Source organism: Macaca nemestrina, chromosome 12 (assembly GCF_043159975.1).
Source record: "Macaca nemestrina isolate mMacNem1 chromosome 12, mMacNem.hap1, whole genome shotgun sequence".
Taxonomy (NCBI): Eukaryota; Metazoa; Chordata; class Mammalia; order Primates; family Cercopithecidae; genus Macaca; species Macaca nemestrina.
The window spans coordinates 130,881,688-130,903,435 of NC_092136.1; the positions used below are offsets into that span (position 1 = coordinate 130,881,688).

At 44.4% G+C, this 21,748-nt stretch overlaps 1 protein-coding gene across 9 annotated transcripts in view; it reads left to right on the forward strand.

Moving 5' to 3' along the window:
- LOC105476177 (neurotrimin) overlaps window positions 1-21,748 on the forward strand; it is a 1,408,523-nt gene that overhangs the window by 537,515 nt on the left and 849,260 nt on the right. The window lies entirely within an intron of this gene.

Sequence of the window (21,748 nt, forward strand, 5' to 3'; positions counted from 1 at the left end):
CGCTGCCTCTGTGAGGCCACCTCTGCTGACATGTGTGGGCTCTATGAACGCTTCTGTAACAGGCAGCACAATGTAACTCTAATGGCTACTATCTTTGTAGTAGGGCATCTTCTTTTTTTTTTTTTTTTTTTTTTTTTTTTTGAGATGGAGTCTTGCTCTGTCACCCAGGCTGGAGTGCAGTGGCCGGATCTCAGCTCACTGCAAGCTCCACCTCCCGGGTTCACGCCATTCTCCTGCCTCAGCCTCCCAAGTAGCTGGGACTACAGACGCCCGCCACCTCGCCCGGCTAGTTTTTTTTTTTTTTTTGTATTTTTAGTAGAGACGGGGTTTCACCGTGTTAGCCAGGATGGTCTCGATCTCCTGACCTCGTGATTCGCCCGTCTCGGCCTCCCAAAGTGCTGGGATTACAGGCTTGAGCCACCGCACCCGGCTGTAGTAGGGCATCTTCTAAAGGTTTTACATATATTATCTTATTTAATTCTCAGGATACATACATTATCTCATTTAATTATTATGATATCTTCCTCAACTATGAGGAAGATGGGCTGTTTTTATGACACTTTGGTATAAATGAGAAAATCACGTTCCAGGAAGGCTGATGACTTGCCCAAGGTCATGCCCGGGATTTGAACCCAAAGTCTTGTCCACTACATTATACTGCTGTCTCAGATAGACAGACAACGGACTGCAGATTAGAAGAGCTGGAGGCCGTCTCTGACAGCTGAGTTGCCTTGGGCAAGCTGCCTATACCTCTCTGGGACTCAGTTGCTAGGCAGATGATAGGCTCAGTGTCATAATGATAGGGTGGGTTTAGGATAAGATTACCTGGGGCTAAAGCCAGGTACTGCCACTGAGCTACCTTGGGTAGGTTATTGGAGCTTAGTTTCCTCATCTATATAAAAGAAAGATGATCATGGTGCCTCCCTCACTGGAATGATTTTGATGACTAAATAAGTTCCTACATGTAGAATACTGAGAGCCAAGCTTGGAGTATAGTAAATATTCCATGTTCATTATCACTATATAGATTTTGTCTGTGTGACCATCTTTATAGCATGAGGGGATTCAATGCAATGATATTCTAACGTCTAGTTTGGTTTGGAAATTCTATGAATCTGGTCTGCATTTACATTTCCTTAGAGCTCTGTAGCTCTTTATGGCATTATTCCAATGAGAACAAAATTAAAGGTGAATGCTGGAGTGACTGAGCCATGGAATAGCTTGCACCTGTGTATCTCATCTATATGGACACAGCCTGTCCTCTTCTGTGCCTCATTTCATATGATGGTATGACCCTCACATTATCTGCCATGGGCGGTACAGGGTTACTTTATTTTAAAGAGCTGTTCTGCTATTAGCCCGGGGTTAGAAAGTTAGTGGGAAAGTAGAACTCTAATCCATATATACCGCTTCCAAGAGAGTTCTCAGTTGTCTGAAAGGCAAAGAGGTTTGAGCCTTCTGAGTTCAACTCCCAGCAAGGAGGTGCCCTAGAAAAGAAGCTTTTGTCTAACTGTATTAGCCATTTTTCACTCCAAAATAAAAGACTGGGCAAAGCATCCTGGCTGTATTTCACCAGCTCATTTTTCTCTAAACACCAACATTTACCAGCTTTCCTTTTTCTGATGAGAGAGTAATTAATCTTGTCTCCTCTAGACCCTCACACTGGCACACGTTGCTACTGTCTTGAAGGCAGATGCTTGTCTGGGAGAGGAAAGTGAGATAGTCCAGAGCAGCAGGAAGGCTTGAAAGTTCAAAGCCCAGCACAAGTTGCTCCAAAAGGCTCCCCCAGTTACTTCGAGGCTCTCCTCTGGGAGCCAGCCCTGCACCTGAACACGCTCCCTTGGCTCACAGGCACATGAGCAGGTCAGACCATGAAAGCAGCCCTGGTCTGCATTTGCATGCAGTGGGGCTATCAAAGGTCCTGAGGGGAAGGGAGAGGCGAGAGACCCCTGAACTTAAAAGGGAAAGCAGCCAGCTTCCGGGAGCTTTTGTCAAGCAAGAGGCAGAGAAGTGATGCCTATGAACACTTGCATTTCCAAGCTCCAAGCCTTTATTGTCTAGACCATGTAATCCATTTCTGAGCTACACTGTGCTCGCCAAGTAGAAATTTCATCTTTCTCGGGAGATCATAAGCTCAAACTTGACAGGAAACCTTCCTGCCATCCATTCTTACATCCTCTGCAGCCTAACATCAAGCTGGGAACATATTAGATGCCCAGTGAATTCCTGAACAATCAAATGCTATTGACCAAACTGAAGCTCGCAGACATGTTATTCACACATGAGTACTGTCAGCTCTTACTCAGGCTGGGGAGGGCAGCCTCAACCCAGATAACTCCACAAGAATGGCTAATCCCCAAGATAATTCTATCTGTGATTTCTCTAAACACAATGCACAGTTCTGTTTACCTATTTGCCTTCCCAAGGAAGTTTTTCCTTGGTTAATCCAATCGCTCATTCGGAGTGCTATCATCTGTCAGGCACTGTCCTAGGAAATTCAATGGTGATGAAGGCAGCCCTCATCTCTACGCACTTGGGATCTATCACACATGGGGAAAAGACAGATAGGACACCATCATCATGTGAGTTATTTTGTTGTAATAGTTACATATGCTACTGAGGGATGGCGAGTGTTTTAAGAGTGTGTAATGGAAAGCCCACTTAGATCTGCCTGGGAGGCAGGGTGGCGGTGAGGGAATTAGTCTTTGACAACACTACATTCATATTAAAACTTAGGGAACGAGTGTGAGAATTCCAGGAGTATTGGAAGTTGAGGTGACAAGGTTAAAATGAGTTCTCATTTCTGATTGTGAGAATAACTGCACAGAAGCATGCTGGTAAATTCACTCTGTCCGAAAGGCAAAGGCTTACTCCAGGTCTCCAGCATCGCCTGCTTTGTTCATGAATGAGGGTGCAAGAGCTGCTCCTGGAGGTTCTATCTGGGGCCTGGGGTTGTGGGGATTTACTCCCATCGCCAGCTGCTTGTCTGTCCATCCTGCATGTTCTCTGGAGTCAGTCTGGAAATGAGCTCTTCTTGCCAATGACTCAAAGTGGGAAAAATAAAAACTTGCTTATGGAGAGATTCCGGTGGGAGCATGGATATGCTATCTGGTGCATAATGGCTCTGAATTCCAACCAGCCTCCTGAAACCAAGACATTTCCATTAACAGGAGGCACTTCAAACCTGAACGTCTCTCTCTCCTGGCTTTCCAGTCAGAATGCTGTTGTATAAATAACAATAAGCTGGTCCCGTCAGAGGCTGTAATTGAGTCTCTTCTTTCTGCTGGCATCAGCGGGATTCCCTTGAGTAATTTACTGTGTGGCTATTTAATTGGGTGACACATGGGGAAGTCAGCCCTGCTTTGTTTAATTACATTGGGTATCCCCCCTGCGTGGTGTCAGCACCCACTCTCTGGAAGGGCTCTCAGACATCACTCTTGTCCAGGAAATGATTGCAAAGGTGTTAGGGAAGACCAGGGTCAGAAACGGCTAGATGTTTGAAAAAGGAAGGGAATGTGGATAGAAAAGAAGACTGATCCTATGAACAGAATAGTTACCTGGTATACGGATTTAACTTGTTCCGAACCTAACATTGTTTGTGTGAGTATGTGTGTGTATGTGTGAGAGTGTGTGTGAGTGTGTGTGATTGTGTGTGTTAGAGTGTGTATGTCTGAGAGTGTGTGTGAGTGTGTGTGGGAGAGTGTGAGTCTACACTCAGTGTGAGTGTGTGTGTGTGAGTCTACACTCAGTGTGAGTGTGAGTGTGTGTGTGTGAGAGTGAGTATGAGAGTGTGAGAGTGAGTGTGAGAGTATGTGTGAGAGTGTGTGCGTGTGTGTGTGTGTGTGTATGAATGTGTTGGGGGTGGCTGCTAAAGGAGGGGAAAGAGCATTAGAAAGTGCACATAATCACAAAATACAAGATAGCAAATGTCAGGTGTCATAAGAAAGACAGTCATTTTTCCAAACAATTTCAGCACTACTTTCTTCCTGGGTAAAGGCAATGAGGAGAAGGGAGTAATTTTAAAAAGCTGATGGGTGTTTGACAATGAATAAATGTAATTTTATGCCTTATAATACCCCTCTGAGGTAGTATTTAGCATACCCACTTGATAGATGAAGAAATTGAGGCTAAAAGACACAGCTAATAAGTGGTAGACATTCAATCCAACCTCATGCCTGTCTGACTCCAAAGCCCACATTAATTCCACTACCCCCCTGAGATTGAGGCATCCCTTGATCTTTCTTCAGGCTGCTTATATACCACATTGACTAATTACTCTGCAAAATATTAATTGATTTTCCACTGTGTACATAGAATAGGTTTTGATCTCATAAGAATATGAAGAATAATAATACTAATGACAATGAAAATAATAGCCAATATTTGCAGGATGATTACTATTTTCCAGGCTTTGTTCAGAATATTTTATAAATATTGCCTCATTTAGTAAGATACTCGCACTTAGGTACCTGGACTTCAAACACATTCCACCATGCCCTTGAACAGTGAGCCTCTCACTCCTCATTATTGGGGGCTTGGTAGCAGGCAGGAGCAAAGAGGGGGCTGTAACCCACTATGGAGCCCAAGGCAGGCAGGGGTACCTTGGACTGTGGCATGGCAGCTCCATGTCCAAACTCAAATATTCCATGCTTTGACAACTGCTCCAGTAATGTTTCCTAAGGGAGTCCATGAGCAGAATGTATGGATCCCGATGGGGAGAGAGAGCCTGTGAATCAGTAGGTGAAGGCGTATTCATCAGACACAAACTCATGCATTTTTTTTTTAAGCCCACTCATAGGGGCTCAATTTTCCTCCACTCCTGGCAGTACCACACATAAAGTAGCCTTTCCCGTCTCAGCAAAGAGGCAGGGATAAGCAGGGTTTCAATCACATTAGAAGAACCAGAGAGTGGACATTACTTCGAATTTCCTAGCTGCAAGGTTTTGGAGAAACTTGGAAGCATCACTGAGCCAGGAGAGGGAAAATGGAAGCCAATGAGGCATGGCCATCCCAGGTATAACAGCTCCATGGTGGACAGGGAGGGGGCTCACACTTCCTCCTGTTCTCTCTGCTTATTCAAACAGCACCGCTCTTCCAGCCAAATCACATGGACAGCTCCAGCTTTCCTTCTCTCAGAGGATGAGGTGGCCCTCTCCCTGCTAAGAGCTAATTCTGCCCCATCTATTCCTTCCATCTCTGGCATCTTCAACCTCTCCTTCCCTTTGACTATCTTTTCTTGATCTACTTCTTTTTCCAAACCATTGAGTTTCCCCTTAAAATTCAGAATAAAAACCCTAAACATGTCTTCTTCTAACAATAGTCTTATCTTTCTCCTTCTGTTCTCATCCAACTTTCTTCAAAAAGTAGTTCACATCCCTACTGTCTTCACCTCATTCTCTCATTTTCACTCCTCAGTCAACTGTCATCTGGTCCCTAGTCTTACTTTTTCATTGAAATTACTCTTATTCAAGTCAGAAATAATGACCTCCTGTCTAGCAAAAACTACAAAGCACTTTCAGCATGCTCTGACCTTTCTCTGAACATATCCACATCTCTTGCTTTTGTAACAGTTGACACAATTAACCCATCTCCTCTATTTGGAAACTCTTCTTCCTCAGCTTCTATGGCCCATTCCTCTTTCCCAATTTTCCTCTTACAGGGTTGGTTTATTTGGGCCTAACTGTAGCTCACCTCTTGCTCTATGTCTTCTCCTTGGCAATTTCATTTACGATCATGTCTCAAAGTCACATTTGCATACTAGTAATTCCCCAATCTTGATCTCCAGTCCATGAGTTCCATCCCTACATGCCCACCTGTCTGCCAAACAGAGTCACCTGGATGACTCCCAGGTACCATATGCCTCAGGCTCTTTATATCCAACATCACATTCATCATCTATAGCTCCTGCTCTGCTTTCTTCTGAATTCTCTTTCTTGATTTGTAGCATCTCCATCTGCTCAGCTGCCTAGCCAGGAACCTGGACTTTTCAACATTCATCTCTTCCAGTGCTCCATTTATATCTAGTCACCAGTCCTGAAATTTTTATTTCAAATATAGGCCCGTCTTATTCCTGATACCACTCTCTTAGTTATAGATTATCATTATATCCTTCTTGGACTATTGCAATAGCCTCTATTCTCCTTACGCCACCCAAATCTCTCCTCCATACTGCTCCGAAAGCAATCTTTCCAAAATGTGGAGCAGGCCGTATTAGTACTCATATTTGACCAGACAAAGTCCAAGCTTCTTTATGTCACAAAGAAAGGCTTAATATATGTGATGCCGGGCTTTCTTTCTAGCCTCATTGCCTGTCCTTGCTCTTTATGGAATAACAATTTTGTGCCACTTGTAATTACCCCAAACAATGAAGGCCAAATGTTTTCTAGCTGTCTGCTCAGAGTGTTCTTCTGCCTCAAACATCTCTTTTCCTCTCTCCTCCACCATCTCATTGACTACATCATCTCTGTAGTCTGTTCTCCCAGTTGACTATAGATATAAGGAAGTAACTTTTGCAAACCAAGCCCAACCTTTTAAGCAGACAGAGTAGGTATCTGCCCACATGGTTTGAATGGTGGGGCTTGAGGAAGCTGATAACAAATTATCTTTTATAATTTAAAATTACTTCATTATAGGGTTATTAATCTGATTTTCTTTGCATTTTTGTTCTTGGAGAGGTCTCTCTATATTTTTCTGAGAAGAGTTTAATCCCCTAAACCTTTGTCAGCTACCACACATGATAAGGGGGCCATGACAGGTACAGAGGGTGAGGCTCTCAGCAAAATGGGACATGAGATAAAAAATTGCACTGAGGAGGAGGAAGAGGATTAAAATGCAGGGAGCTGATAAAGTGCTACATATCACAGACAACATCGCACATCTTGGGTAAATCATGATTATCTAGTAAATTAGGATTCAAGTTAATACTTAGATCATTTAAAATGAGGAAATATAAATATTTTTCCTGAATAATACAGAATTATCACCCACGAAGCCTTACATTCATTTTCTTAAAGAAAAAAACTGCCAAAGATAGATGAATTGTTTAATGGGATTTTATGAGATGAGTCAAAGTATAACTGGGCTTTAGAAATAAAAGACATGCCGGGCGCGGTGGCTCACGCCTGTAATCCCAGCACTTTGGGAGGCCGAAGCGGACGGATCACAAGGTCAGGAGATCGAGACCACGGTGAAACCCCGTTTCTACTAAAAATACAAAAAATTAGCCGGGCGCGGTGGCGGGCGCCTGTAGTCCCAGCTACTCAGGAGGCTGAGGCAGGAGAATGGCGTGAACCCGGGAGGCGGAGCTTGCAGTGAGCCGAGATTGCGCCACTGCACTCCAGCCTGGGCGACAGAGCGAGACTCCGTCTCAAAAAAAAAAAAAAAAAAGAAATAAAAGACAAAGATAACGAACTCAATACCTTACAGGTCATGGGAGACACAGTGAGGAAAAAATGATGTTACTATGAAAAGACTGGGAAGAGAAAACAAGAGGCAGGAAGATAAAGACGCATTCAAAAAATGTGTTGACCATCTATTATCCAGACACTGAGATATGGGCATAATCCCTGCCTTGAGTAGTTACCTGGAACTTGGCAGGTACTCAGGATAAATATTTGTGGAAGGAAGGAAGGAGTGAAGGAAGGGAAAAAGGAAGAAAGGAGGGAGGCAGGGAGGGAAGAAGTGAGGAAAGGAGGGAGGAAAGGCTTTGTATTCTTCTTAGTCTGTCCAAGGTGGCTGAAGTTAACTAAATCTATACTTACTGTTTAGCTTTTCACCCATTTTATGTTCTTGTCTATGGTATGTTCTTCTAGAAAATTCATAATAAATCCATTCTCCACTAAGGTTAGGGAGCACTCTTCCATGCTATCTACGGACTGCATATCAACTCACCATGTTAAAGTGATGAGTTATTTAATAGACAAGTGAGTGGCAGGGTTGGGGTCTAAAACCAGGTACCAGTAGGACCCCAGCTAATCATGTACCTGGGCCCTGTGGCCACGCTTAGGATTGCAGGAGGTCTCCCCGCTCGTCTAGACCGCTAGCCAGGCCAGCCATCTGTTACTTGTCTGGAAGGGGGAAGAGAGGTGGCATGGTGCTCAGGGCTGTGGCAGGTCCAGTCTTGGTTTCCTAATCAGTCTATTATTTACAGGCTCCAGAGTAATGGGAGGAGGGGCAGGCTTATAACCTGTGATGAGAGGGGTTTATGTGTGTTCTGGGCCAGTTCTGTAAGACAGCTGCCCCTATAAAGGATTTATCAAGACAATAAAAGAAAAAGGAAAGAGCCTAAAGACCCTCTAGTGAAAACAGCTTTTTTATGGTATGAGAGTATAAGAGGGAACACTTTGAAAAGAAGCCACACTTCCCCTGCCCACCCTACCCACCCCTTCTCCTACCAGCCCACATAGGTGGAAATGCTGTCTAATCCTTATCTCAGGGGCTAAATACTAGAAGGATTTAAAGTTTATTTTTGTCTTATGACATCCGGCCTTCACCACCATACCCCAGATAGGTTTTCCTTTAATTAGGAATGTCTTTCCTCTTTGGGCTATTCTTATGGATGAAAGTGAGGAACTTGGGGGGCACTTGCTATACATACCCCACACCCCCTGTTTTAAGAGAGCAATAATAGGTTCAGCTCAATGGGCATATCTTAGGCCTCAGTGAGGATTTGACCCAGACTCTGGGAGGGTAGCGCAGCTTGAAGGAGAAAGGCGAATGCAGAACCCCAGATGATCCATGTAAGAATCATATATATTTGTACTGGTGTGATGACAAGCAAGCAGTTTCAAAGCATCCTAATCATAACAAATCTCCATCTCAGAGATGAAAAAAACAGATTTATCAAGTCAGAATACGGTGGAAGCAGTGAAGAAACCCATCCAGATTCCACAGCTATCAAGGAACAGAGCAGGGACCCCAACTCAGGCCTCCCAACTCCAAGTCTTGTTCATTCTCTTCTACCCCACTTCTGCCTTTGGGTTGGTGTTGCCATTCTCTGTGGTCAGAGCATCTAATCTGAACCAGGTCCTCTTCTAGTGAGTGTGGCTGACCACTAAGTGGGAAGGAGAGAGAACAGAGGAGAGGGTTCATTGTGATTTCAGGATACAAAGGATGCGCCCTCCGCTTCCTACATTAGCTTGAATGTTGGTGTCCAGTAAATCATATCCACCCTCTTCTTACTCTCTTCTACCTCCCTGAATAATCTCTTACAACCTCTTTGACTTCATAAAACCATTTACTGATGAGTCTCAAAATACTATTTCCTGGATAGATATGTTTTCTAGATATCTCTTCCCAGATGTATCCAAAGTCCCTGAAATGCATGTGATAAAAGCTGCACGTATCAGTCTACTGCCTGCTCTCCATCCTGTTCCTCGTCCGCCAGAAGTCCAACTTTATATCCTGTGGGTCATACTAGATTTCTTTCCTATCCTTACCTAAACATTTAGCTGGCCACCAGGTTCTGACAATTGCAGTTCCTTAGGACCAGTGGAACCTGCTCTCTACTTGCAATCCCTTGATTTACACACGGTGACTTTCTGGCCCACACTGCACTAGAGACCCAAAGCTGCCCTTTCTGCCTCCACTTGTTTCTTTTCTCACTGCTTTCATAATAATTCTTCCTAAAGAAACAAATTCAATCAGATCACTCCCCTTTGTAAAATAATCTTTCAGGGCAAGTATTTTGACTTTTCATGGCCCAGCCAGTATCCAACATTCACATTTCATTTCTTGTTGCACCTAACTTTTCAGCCTTATAGTTTCCAGCATGGAAACTTCCTTTATCTTGTTTTTGCACTCAAAATTTTGCATATCATGCTTTCATTGCCTCGATTATTTTGCCTTCCTCTTTGTTACCTGGCTACTTCAAATGTGGGAATTACCCCTTACAGGGCACACATCAGGAATTAACTCTTCTAGGGAGCATTTATGGACACTTTCCCTAAGAGGTAGGTAGCATACCAGGGTACCATGTGCGTATTTCTGTCATAGTGGTTATTACATTGTAGTGTAATTCTACATTCAGCCAGGTTTATCTGCCTCATCCACACGACTAGGAGACTCCTGTTTTCTGCATCTTGTATGGCTAGTATCTAGAGAAACACAGTTGCTAAATGAATGAAGGCAAACTTCAGATGGACTAGTAGCCTCTGTGGTTATCCAAGCACATTCATAATCAGAGACTCTGAACATGGTGGTTATAATTGTTAAAAGTGATGCTCCCATTGAATTTCTTCACCACACAGCTCTACAGAAAGAGACTCACAACTCTGAGGCTCCTACCCAGAAATGGTTACATTTCGAAGGTGTCTAGTTTTATCTAATGAAGTTGTTTTAAAATTTAAATTAGGCATCTCAGCTCTGGGAAAGCCGCAAAGCCCTTCTTCACATAGCCCAGCACCTACATTTCAATCCAGTCGGGCTCTTTACTTGGTCCTGCCCTATGCCTGTGTTGGGTGTTGGGATAAAATGTGGATTCCACGCAGCCCAGGATTTGAGGAGCTTGGTGAACACTCACTCGCCCAGGGCAGCACTGATTCCTAGTGCCCTGCACACCACCTTGCAAAGCCAGGGGCTTCCTAAAGCCTTGTTTATGAGTATTCTGGCAGTGAAGACTCAATTATCCAATTATTCATAATTCATGTAAATAACCCCCAAACTTGTTTTGAGCACCTGCAGTATGCCTTTTATATAGAGATGAATCAGAGATGTCCTCTCTGCCCTTGTGAAGCATTTTAGGGCTTGGTGAGAGAGAGAAATGTATCAACAGGCAATTATAATACAATGGAAAATGAGCTAATAGAAGTCTCCACAAAAAGCAGGTTTTCCGGACTGAAGGAAGAGAGGAGAATATTCCAGACGGACAGAACCACATGTATAAAATGTGAGAAGGGTGGGAGAGAGCATGAGAGGTTTGAAGAACCATTAGAGAGCAGCTGGGATATCACAATATGAGAGCAGATGGGTTATTTGGGGAGCCTGGAAGAAGGAATGGTGAGAAAGGAGATTGCAGAGGCAAACGAGGGGTTGCCTAAGGTGGAACAAAGAGAAAAAGGAGGCTGCAGCCAGACTAAAGTTTGGAACTCCTTACCTTAGACCCTAGGGAGCACCATATGACTCTGGAACAGCCAGAAAAGTGGGATCTGCAATTTTCCAGGAAAAGGATGGTTCTGGAAATCTGCAGATCAAATAGATAACTGTTGAATTAATGTAAGAAAGGGAGGATGAGGAAATGATCTGGGGCTGTGGCAGCAAGGATGGAGGGAAGTGAGTGATTCCAAGGTCATTGGTGATACGCGATTGTGTGTGAGAACATCCGTTAGCACAGAAAGCAAGTCAGGCACTCAGCTGCGTGCTGAATTGAAGCAGATGTGAAAGCACAGGAGGAAATATTAACATCGTTTTCATAAAATATTTATTTAAAAAATCAAAATCAATGTTAAAAATGTATTAACAAAATATCAAAATTTCAAATAGAGTTAGGATCAGTATTACTGATTTCTCCTTTGGCCTGTGGCTCTGCTATGGCTTGACTTGGTACTCTACTGATCCTAACTTTATTTAAACTTTTGATCTGTCATTCATCATGGGGTTTTTGCATTGATTTCCTTTTGAAAAAAAAAATACTGCACTAAATTTTTGTTTATCTTGATTATGTTTTTTTGTTTGTTTTTGCACTCTCCTAAATTTTGCAAGTGCTTCAACCTACTCCTGGCCTTGGAACACAGTAGAGCAAGAGAGAGGGGGATTTATCAGGAATGACTGCAAGGGTAACATCAAGCAGGATGCATTGATGTACCAGCACGATGCCTTATGCCACTGAAGGACAACTCTGTCCGTTCCTAAAAGTGACTTTGCTTGGATAGCGGGGTACTACCTTTCCTCTACCCACCAAAAGTTGTCACTTGATACTAGACATTTACACCAAATGAAGACATCATACAGACCCCCCACCTCCACCCTGACTTCCTTCCTCTGAGCCAACTGAGTTTGGGTCTCCCATGATGAAACTCACATGCAGCTTGTGTACAACTTCCCTAAATGCCACAAATGCTTCGGAATAAGCATGGAAATTGGTTTCTAAGCTCCAGCAGTTTCTAAAATAGGAGTGGTTTAAAATAAAGCAGTATAATAAAAGGGATTCCTATAGAGCACATTGTGGGAAATAGCAGTGAGCCTCTGAAACAGAAAACTTGGGGAAGGAGTCAGAAAGGGCATCGAGCCATTCCTGAGTGAGGGGGCATGGGAGGTAGTAACCATGGTCTTCCAGGAAGGGCGGCCAGCTCTGTCTCCATTTTCTTCAGTCTGGGTGGGGGGGGCGGGGGGGGGGAAACTCATTTCTTTCCATCCCCTGAAGCTTCTTTTCACTTTATATCCCGACTTGATACAGATGTAATATATTCTGTAAGTGCAAAATTTGGGCTGAAAAATACTGTGGCCTTTGAAAATGGAGGAGGGAATTGAGTGGGGGTTTTCCAAATTAATGGCAGTGTGCAGATGAATACACTGGGCACAGTGGGGTAGAAGTAGGGAGGGTGCTAGGAAGCGTATTTCTAGACCGATGACTGCATATAAAGCAATGCTTGAGTGGAGAAAACAATAGAGTAGGTAGAAATGGACATTGATATAGAGAATTTGATACGGATGGATTATGGATGGAAATTTGAGTAGAGCACACCTGGTAACTTCAGTTTCCTTACAGGAGTGGGAGAGAAGGTTGTCTCGTAAGAACATGGGCTTGAGGTAAATATTTAGCAGAACACTGAAGGTTAAGAGAAGTAGAGATTGAATTAGCCAAAGATACCGAATGCACTTGGTAAAGTCCTAGAAGATCCCCTGAATGTGGAGGCAGTGAATGTGTGTGGCTTCCATCTCCACAGTCACGTGATTTGTGTGTCTGGCTGGGCTCAGCTTTCTGGGCAAAGGCTTGGAGAAGATGAGTCATAGGACTGACCCCAGTTTGGGAAGATGCAAGGCCTGCGAAGGTTGGGGGGTAGTGGATGGTGGAGAAGAAGGGGGAGAACTTCAGATGTGGTTAATATCAGGGGCAGTGTCTGATGTGGCCAGCAATTATAGACGTGAGCCATGCTGCTAAGCCTCAAGCTTCCAAGTATTATGCAACTTTTTCATAACACGAGAAAGAGCTGAGGGAGCTGTGTGGTTGCAGGGCCCTGTTGCAGGGAAGCACCCTAGGTCAGCATAGGCAACCACACAGCCAGTGCTTTCTAGCAACTAGGGCCCCTTTGGTCCTCTTGGCATACCCTTGCCATCACTATGAGCTCTGCATTGTTAGCAGTACAATCTCTGCTTTTGAAATGTATACGCACAGCCCCATATTGAGTTAAAAAGAAAAGAAAAGGAAAGGAAAAAAAGCCTATTTGCTTCTCTGGGACACATTTAGGAACAGGCCTGGTAAAGAAGACGTTGTCTTTGTGGTACCGTAAGTTCCCACTAGTCGTCCTACTCATCATGACAATGCTCATATATGGGGAACAGTGATGAGGGCATCATCCTCAGGTTGATAATTAAGATAGATGCCACTGACATTTCTTAAACCATGCTGCATACAGCTGTCAGGGCAGGAGGGAATTTGAGAAGGCGGTATATAATTAACCTAGTTGGAATTGGGCCAAGGGACCCAAGGTTAATGGCCTGGGAATGGGAGCGTTAATGACCACTAATGGTCAAGCCCCTTTTCATGTCTTACTCATTAGAGCTACCTTTTATATTCTGTAAGATCATGGCCTTTGGCCTCAGGACCAAGGGTAATGGAGAGTTGCCACTCCCCCAGACGATGCGTTCTGCATTCTGACAGCTTCTGTCCGGCTCTTGATTCCCCCGCCCATCACAATCTTCAGGTATAGTGTATAGCAGATCCCCACACATACCAGCCATCTGTTGAGCCCTGCTGATGAGAGCTGAGACATATACATCATGCATATTCATGGACAAAAATTGTTTCAGGTTTTTATTCAACAGATTGACAAAAGCTTGACATCCTTTTGCTTTTACCTGTTTGGCCCTGGTGTTCCTTTCTCCAGACACTCCCTGGGTGAGCTGGAATAGAATCTTTAACCACTCTGGGATGTGTCCTCCCTCCATCATATTTGGTGGCCACAAGAATTATTAACGTGAGTCTTCACAGGCTTGCACGCTGCCTTGATTGACAAAGAAACTGCTATTTTTGTCCACTCTGTTTGTCCTTTCCCCGTACCTCCAAAAGAGATTTAACCTCCAAAGAGATTTCTACCTCATAAGCTAATCTCCTGTGATAAGCTTTTATGATGCAAATTTGGGACAGTGGAGAGACAGAGACAGAACTAGAGTAAAGGAGATGAGGGTACAGACTCATGGGAGAGAAGAAAAGGCAGAAACAGAGCAAAGGAGATGAGAAAGTAAAATTTACTCTGGGTGTGATTTGTGGGGGGAGTCAAGCATGGGTCCTGGGAAAAAGGAAGCTTCAGGCAGCTCTGTTATATGTGAGAGAAAAAGCACAAGCAGAGGAAAGTTAATTGTAAGAAGTCTAGCTGATGGTTATCAAGCAGATCTCTTTTAATCTTCTTAGAGGGCCAGAAGTAAACACTGGTATTAGTTTTAATTGCATCAGGTTGTTGAAGCATTTTCCTTTGCATGGGAAACCCCAGCACTGGGTCATGTGGGGTTCTGGGATGACCTGAGTTTCCACGTTTAACTAGAAGGCTGAAGTCAAAGCTTTGAAAGAAGCTCAAACAGGGATGGTGGCTTTGCCTCCTCCTTGACCTTAGTATTAGAAATACATTCTGTGGTTCCGACTTACCTAATGAATTTTAAAAACCAGAGTGTGTTGAATATTGCTAGAGACCAAGAAGTGCCCCTGCTCTCTGTGGTGAGAAGGCTCTCGGGTTACACATTCGTTTCAATCCTCACATCAAGTCTCAAGAATGGGCATTACAAACCCATTTGTAAACGTGTAAACGGAGGCCTACTGCCTTAGAGTGACTTACTCACTTGTGATCATGAAGTTAATAAGAAGCAGCTCCACTCAGAGTAGGAGTCTGACTTTTTATAATAAAAGGGAAGGTGAAGAAAGAACTAGAGATACTGAAAGTGGAAATTAAGTTCTTTAGGAGAGGCGGGAATTCAATGAAAGCTACAGGGCTCTTCTCCAGCTTCCCTTGCCAGGCTCATCTGGAGGTTTCTCTAACACTCAGTGACTTTGAGTTCTTTGTTGGGAGAGCGAGAAAACCGGCAGCGAAGCAGAGCCGCTGCCCCTCCGCTGCATTTCACCCTGCACGAAAGCCTCAGCTGGCTGCTGGCCTCCGCCCCTGCCTAGGCTCTTTCTTCGCACCCAACAAAAGGGCAGTGGGGGAAGCAGAGCCTGTCTTCTGCCCTTGGCAATTAAGGTCCAGGTAGAGGCAGGACAAGGAAGACCCGCCTGGTGCTGCCGGCGTTGGCATTTCCTCCACGAACCTGCAAGACAATTCATTCCATTAAATCATCCATAATCAGATGCAATGACTCTCATTTTTTTGTGTGTGAACATCTCACTGGCTGAACACAAACATCTCAATAGCCACAGAGCCCTAATTTTCTTTTTCGGAGACAACAAAACCGAAGGTAATGAGCGGGCGGAGGGACTGAGTCCCAGGGGGCACACTCTTTGGAGGAGTCTCCTGGGCTTCAATACATCTAAAGTAGATCCAAAAGAAAGCAGTGATTACAGTCTAATTTTCTGCCTGTATTATGTTAAGTGTCCTGTCTCTACACAAATGGCAATTGCTTTATGCCAGAAATCTTTTACTGAATTCCTCTTATTGGTAAATTTTGTATTAAAAAAAGAGAAACAGACTAAAGAAAGGTTTTTCAATTTAAAGGTGAGACTATGAGGATGTCAGTAAAACATACAAGACTGGCACATCCCCAGGAGTTGATTTTCCTTTTCAAATGCAAGTATTGGAGAAGGCAAAATGGTCCTGTCCTTTGAATTTGCCAGTTAAGGGGCAGAGGCTCCCAGTTTTAGCTGGAGGGGGACACAGTTCTGCCTCGGGCAGCCCACTGGGTTCTTTGTTAAGACTACTGAGGGGGCTGAGACAGGAGGCAGAGGTGAAGAGAGGCTGATGCATTTGGCCCTTCCTGAGTCATCAGATGGCCATCCACAGGAGAGTAGACAGACACCTGAGACCCTCTTCCTCCTGCGTGGACACTGCCCCTTTCCCAGGAGCAATGCGAGTCAGCCCAGCCACATCATTGACTCCCTCTTCCTCTTCCACTCTGGGTCTGAAGTCCTAAAGACATTTTTTTGCATGCTCTTCCTTCATCCACTCCTTATTCGTGCTATGAATACCCCCTAAGCATCTTCCATGTCGCAGACAGTGGGCCACACCCTGAGAATTCAAAATATCATTATAAAAAGGAAGTGGGAATTATGATAGTCAAACAGAAATGGAACAGAAGCATTGAAGTCAGAGATCTTAATGGAAAATTCCACCAAACCCCTCCTTGCCTTGAATAAATATCTGAAGATCTTATTCTTGAGAAATGGAGTGGTAGGAGGGGACTGCTGATTCCTGCCTCAGAGAGTTGTAGAAAGGATTAAATAATATCTTTAAAGCAATTAGCATAGAGCCGGTTATCAATGCCCAATAACCATGTGTTGATTCCACCCCTATTTGAAATTCTCAGTTGGTACCAGAGCCTTCCCCCATCCCAGAGATGCCTCTGATCCACAACCACTAGGGCATCATGCCCTCCAGGCCAAGAGGCAAGCACCTGCCCCAAGTAAAATGCAAATCTGTGGTCCTCTTGACAGGAGGCTGGGAGGAAGGATGAAGGATGAAGGCTGTGACATGACCACCTGGTGGGGCAGGAGGGATCTGGGGTCAGTTCCAAGCGAAGGCAACAGGGATGCGAGAGAGGCCCTTGTGTGCCAGCTACCACATCAGGCATTTTGTATAGATTATTTTGCAAGTGTGTGTAGGGGGGTGGGACTCCCCATCCAATCTAATCTCAACAGCTCTGGGTGAATGTTCGTGGTGATGTCAAAAGACAAATACTAAAGTGAAATGTCCCAGAGCCCCTGAAGAGAGCCAAGCCTTGGTCTTTGGGCACCAAGGCAGGTCTATTTCTGAGGATGTGTGGCAGGACCAGTCATTCCAAAAAGAAATGAAGATTCATGTTGCAGCCGAGAATAAGTGGTAAATTAGCAATAAGCCAACTTTTCATCCAATATTCCCTGCAGACAGGGTATTGATACCAGGAAAGATCAGATTATTCTCCAATCATCCTGAATGAGAAACTGGGACTTAATTTAAACTTGTCTGTATGTGTCACATGCCACTGCTGAAATGGGTATTGTAATTTTCTTGACTGGTTACCTGCAGTGTTGAGTGCAGCCTCAAGGGCATGACTGAGGAAGAGGAGGAGGATATTGGTCCTCATTTCTCAGAGATCCTAGGCAGGGATTGCAGTCCACACTTCACCTATGATGAGCTATGTGACCTTGGGCAAATTATTTCTTTGAGCATGCTATAGCCTCTATAAAATGGGGATTGTGACATCTGACAGAGTTGTCGTGAGGTTCAATTTAGATAACACAATTTAAATACCATCAAAGGAACCACCATTTACTGGACACTCAGTTGATATTAGTTCCCTGACACAGAATACAGAATGAAGGACACTTGGCAAGGGTTTAGTGTTTGATGATGATAATGATAATAACAGCATTACTGTGGGTGTTCAGAAAAGAAGACAAACACGGGACTCTGTTGCCTCCAGAATTTGGCAGGGAGTTGAATGCTAGAAGTGGAAATGGGGGTGGTTGTAGCTTTGCTGATTCATGGTACCAAAAAGGCACTGAAGTCCCAGTTCCAGGCAGCAGAGTCGTCTGTGGCATGCAAGACACCACGCTGTACGAGGATATAGCTTCATTGTACTGCTTGGTCGCTCAGCTCAGTCTTCTCCATCTCAGGTTCCCAGGTCCAGCTGCCAATTCATCTCCTTTCCCCGCAGTGAGGATGCTCTCTGATGGGAGCATCTCTCAGCTCCCTGACCCGCAGCCACCCAGCATCGCCTCTTACGAACCCTCTGGAGCCTGGCAGAAATTGATTCCCAGAGTGAGTTTTTCTGGTCAGGAATAAGCAGGGATGTGAAATAACTGAACTCCCTACAATTCCACCTTTGGGATCCACTGGAATTTAGAGCAAGTTTCCTAAAACTCTGGGTTCCGTCATGGTCAAGTTAAACAACTCCCATCACCCCGGCAGCCTGTTACTTTCTTCCTTTCCTTCTTTCCCTTTCCAACCACATTATTCTCCAGCTTCCCTTTCTCCTTTATCTGCTCCTTTCTCTCTCACTTAGTCTTGCTCAAAATTGCTCTCCAAGATTCTTTTTCCTGCCGTCCCTCTGAGGAAGCAGACGAATAGCGGGATGCCAGCCCTGGATGGGCCATAAATAATGCATAATGCCCAGAAACAGCCGGAGCAGCCCTCTGATTACAAAGAGAAGATCCTTTGATAACATATTATCCTATTTACTTTTTGTAATGCCACCAGCATTACAGCAGCGATGTGCACCTACTTGCTCACCAATTTGAAACCCCAGCAAAAAAAAGTGTTCCTGCTGCTGTCTGATCCTGGCTCCACCACCAGGAGGGCCTGTCAGACATCCTCTTCTGATGCCTCTGCTGCCATCCCTGGGCCCCTGGAAGCCTGTCAGAAAGGTGGTCAGTCTTTTCTCAGTTCAAAGCATATGTTTCTTTATTTTAAACTCTTGTTATAGCCTTCATATTTTGATTCTTGCTGAACTCTGGAGAAGATAAAGGCCTCTAACTCAGCCCCCTGATGTATATAAATATAGCACCTAATAAGTTCCATATTTGAGACCCAGGGCTTAGTGAATACTAGGTGCCCCAAACATAACCCTGTAAAGTAGACTATTATTATTTCCAGTTTCAATGAAGGAAATTATGACTCAGATAAGCTAATTGATTGGTTCAAGGTTACCAAGCTAGTAAATTATAAACCCCAAATTGAAATCCAGTCGCCATGACTTCCTCTTCCATTATCATTTTCTTTCTATGTATTAAGATTTGGAATTTGGAGACAAGAACAGGTGAGTATATTAGCCAGGGTAACAATAGAAAACAGAATTTTATTTTATTCAAGTGAAGATATGGTATTGAGGAGACAATTTACAAAGGTTACAGGTGGGATAAAGAACACCTAAAAGGAATGTGGAGACACTCAGTGGTTTGTAAACAAGAAAGCTCTTGCCACCTCTAGGCTTAAAGAAGAAGGGGGAAGGGATAATGTTTTGGAGCTGAGGGGAAGGCTGGAGCCATGGAGGAAGGTCCGTCTGCCGGATCTCTGGCCTGGAAGGCTCAAACACTGACAGGTGCAGCTCTGGAGAAGGGACAGAATGGAGAAGAGGACCATTTTCTTTGTCCAGGCATTTGCCAGGTTCAACTCGAACCAGCCAGCAAGGGAGAAGGTGATAGAGTTGGTGGGGTCTACATTCCCTGGCATGGAGCAGAGCAGGAAGTGGGGAAGGGTCTGGAGAGCAGTCAGCACCAGTGCCTGGTCCTTCTTCACAGGGCTGCAGGCAAAAGAGCCACTGCCTTCCTACCCAGACTCCATACCTACAGGGGGGGAATCACCGTGAAGCCAAGAAAGCCCAGGCTTCAGGGGCTTTTCCCGTTATGTATTGCTTCATAACACTCCACCCCAAAACTTGGGGGATTCAAACAAGAACGACTTACGATTTCGTCTATGTCTGTAGGTTGGTCGGGTGGTCCTTCTGCTTTTCCGTGATGTCAGCTGGAGTCACTCGCACAGCTGCATTCAGCCTGGAGCTCAGCTGGGTCTGAAACATACAAGCCAGCCCCACTCACATGTCTAGGCTTTTCAGTTCTCTGGCACAGAAGCCTGATCTCTGCACATGATCTTGTGTCATTTTATTTCCTAGCCTGAATTTTTTTTATGGTGGCTGGCTTCCAGAAGGGCAAAACCTGTCAGGCCTCAAAAGACCCACATCACGACCTGACACAGCATTGCCTCTGCCTCATTCTATTGGCCAGAGAAACTTGCAGGCCAGCCCAGATTCTAGAAAAAGGGATATAGATTCCACTTCATGATGGCAAGTACAGCAGTGCATACAGGGTGGGAGGAATTCTCGGAGGCCTCTCTTCAGCCAGTCCAGCAGTCTGCCTTCTCACTATAGCACTTCACGCCCTTCTTATGTAGAAAATATATTCCCCCTCTTTTCAAGGGATCCAGAATTTTCATCCCATTATGACATCAGAACAAAGTCCAGTAATCTGTATTGGGCTGAGATGTGACTGTGGCACTTCTTGGGCTAAAGAACTGTGAGCTGAAAATACAAGGTAAATCCCACTATATCCCGCATATAATGGTGATATAATGCTAATACGAGCACAGGATACTTGCAATAAACACTGGCATTTAAAAAGGCAAAGAACAGGAAACACAGTTATTGGCCCATAACAATTCTAAAATCCAGGAAGGCATTCATTCACTGTGCATGAAGCTTTCCTGGGAGCAAAGAATTTTCTGTGATTAGCATCAAGCTCTGCCTCTGTGAGGGTTCTTGATTCGAGCCAGAGATCCAGCAGGTGAGCCTTCCTCCATGGCTCCAGCTCTCCCCTTGGTTCCAAACATTATCTCTTCCCCCTTTTTCTTTAACTGTTATTTTCACATTTTGGTTGATTCCACCTTCTGGCCTCTTTGCTATGCCCTCAGATTCATTCTTCCTTTTTCATAAGAAATGGCCCATGTTTGCAGCTGAATAACTTTCTCAGCTTGCTTTTTTCCCTGTAGAAAGCTTGGGACTCAAATGCCTCTTTTCACTTTGAACTTCCTTATCCCTTTATTCAACCTGGCAGTTCTCTCATCAGGACAATTCTCTTTAAAATATTGTGTGTCATTCATTGACCTCACTGAGGCGCGCTCTGTGCTCCATGCCCTAGCATAATTCTTTCAGCAACTAACCTCTCGCTACTTTGCGTGTGTAAAGCAACATCATTATGATTCCCAGGAGTTCTTTTGTCTGACTTGGAAGGTCTAGGAAACATTGCCTTGAATCTTCTAGAATTCTGAAGAAGGTGTCCTTCAGCCATAGCCTTGATCTGATCTTTACCCAAAGGCCCATATTTTGTGAATCCTTGCCACCTGGAAAACTATGCTGGAGGCCCTTATATTTTCTATAATTTTTCTTGAAAACTGGTCCGTTCTTTGGCTCCTCTCTCCTTGCAATGCCTCAACATACACTACTAAAACAAGCCACCTGGCCTTAGCCAAGTTCACAATGTATTCACTCACCTCTCCATTGTCCAAGCCTCTCCTCTTCACTCTCTGTCTTAGTCTTTTTCTGTTGCTATAAAGGAATATCTGAGCCTGGGTAATTTACAAAGAAAAAAGGCTTGTTTGGCTCATGGTTCTGCAGGATATTCAAGAAGCATGGCCCCAGCATCTGCTTCTGCTGAGAGCATCAGACTGCTTCCACTCATGGTAGAAGATGAAAGGGAGCTGGCGTATGCAGAGGTTGCATGGCGAGAGAGGAAGCAAGGGTGGGGGGAGGTGCCAGTCTCTTTCTAACAACAAGTTCTCACAGAAACTAATAATGAGGATTCACTCACTACCAGGAGAATGACACCAAGTCATTCATGAGGGATCCAGCCCTGTGAACCAAACACCTACCAGGCCCCACCTCTAACCCTGGAAATCAAATGTCAACATGAGGCATGGTGGGG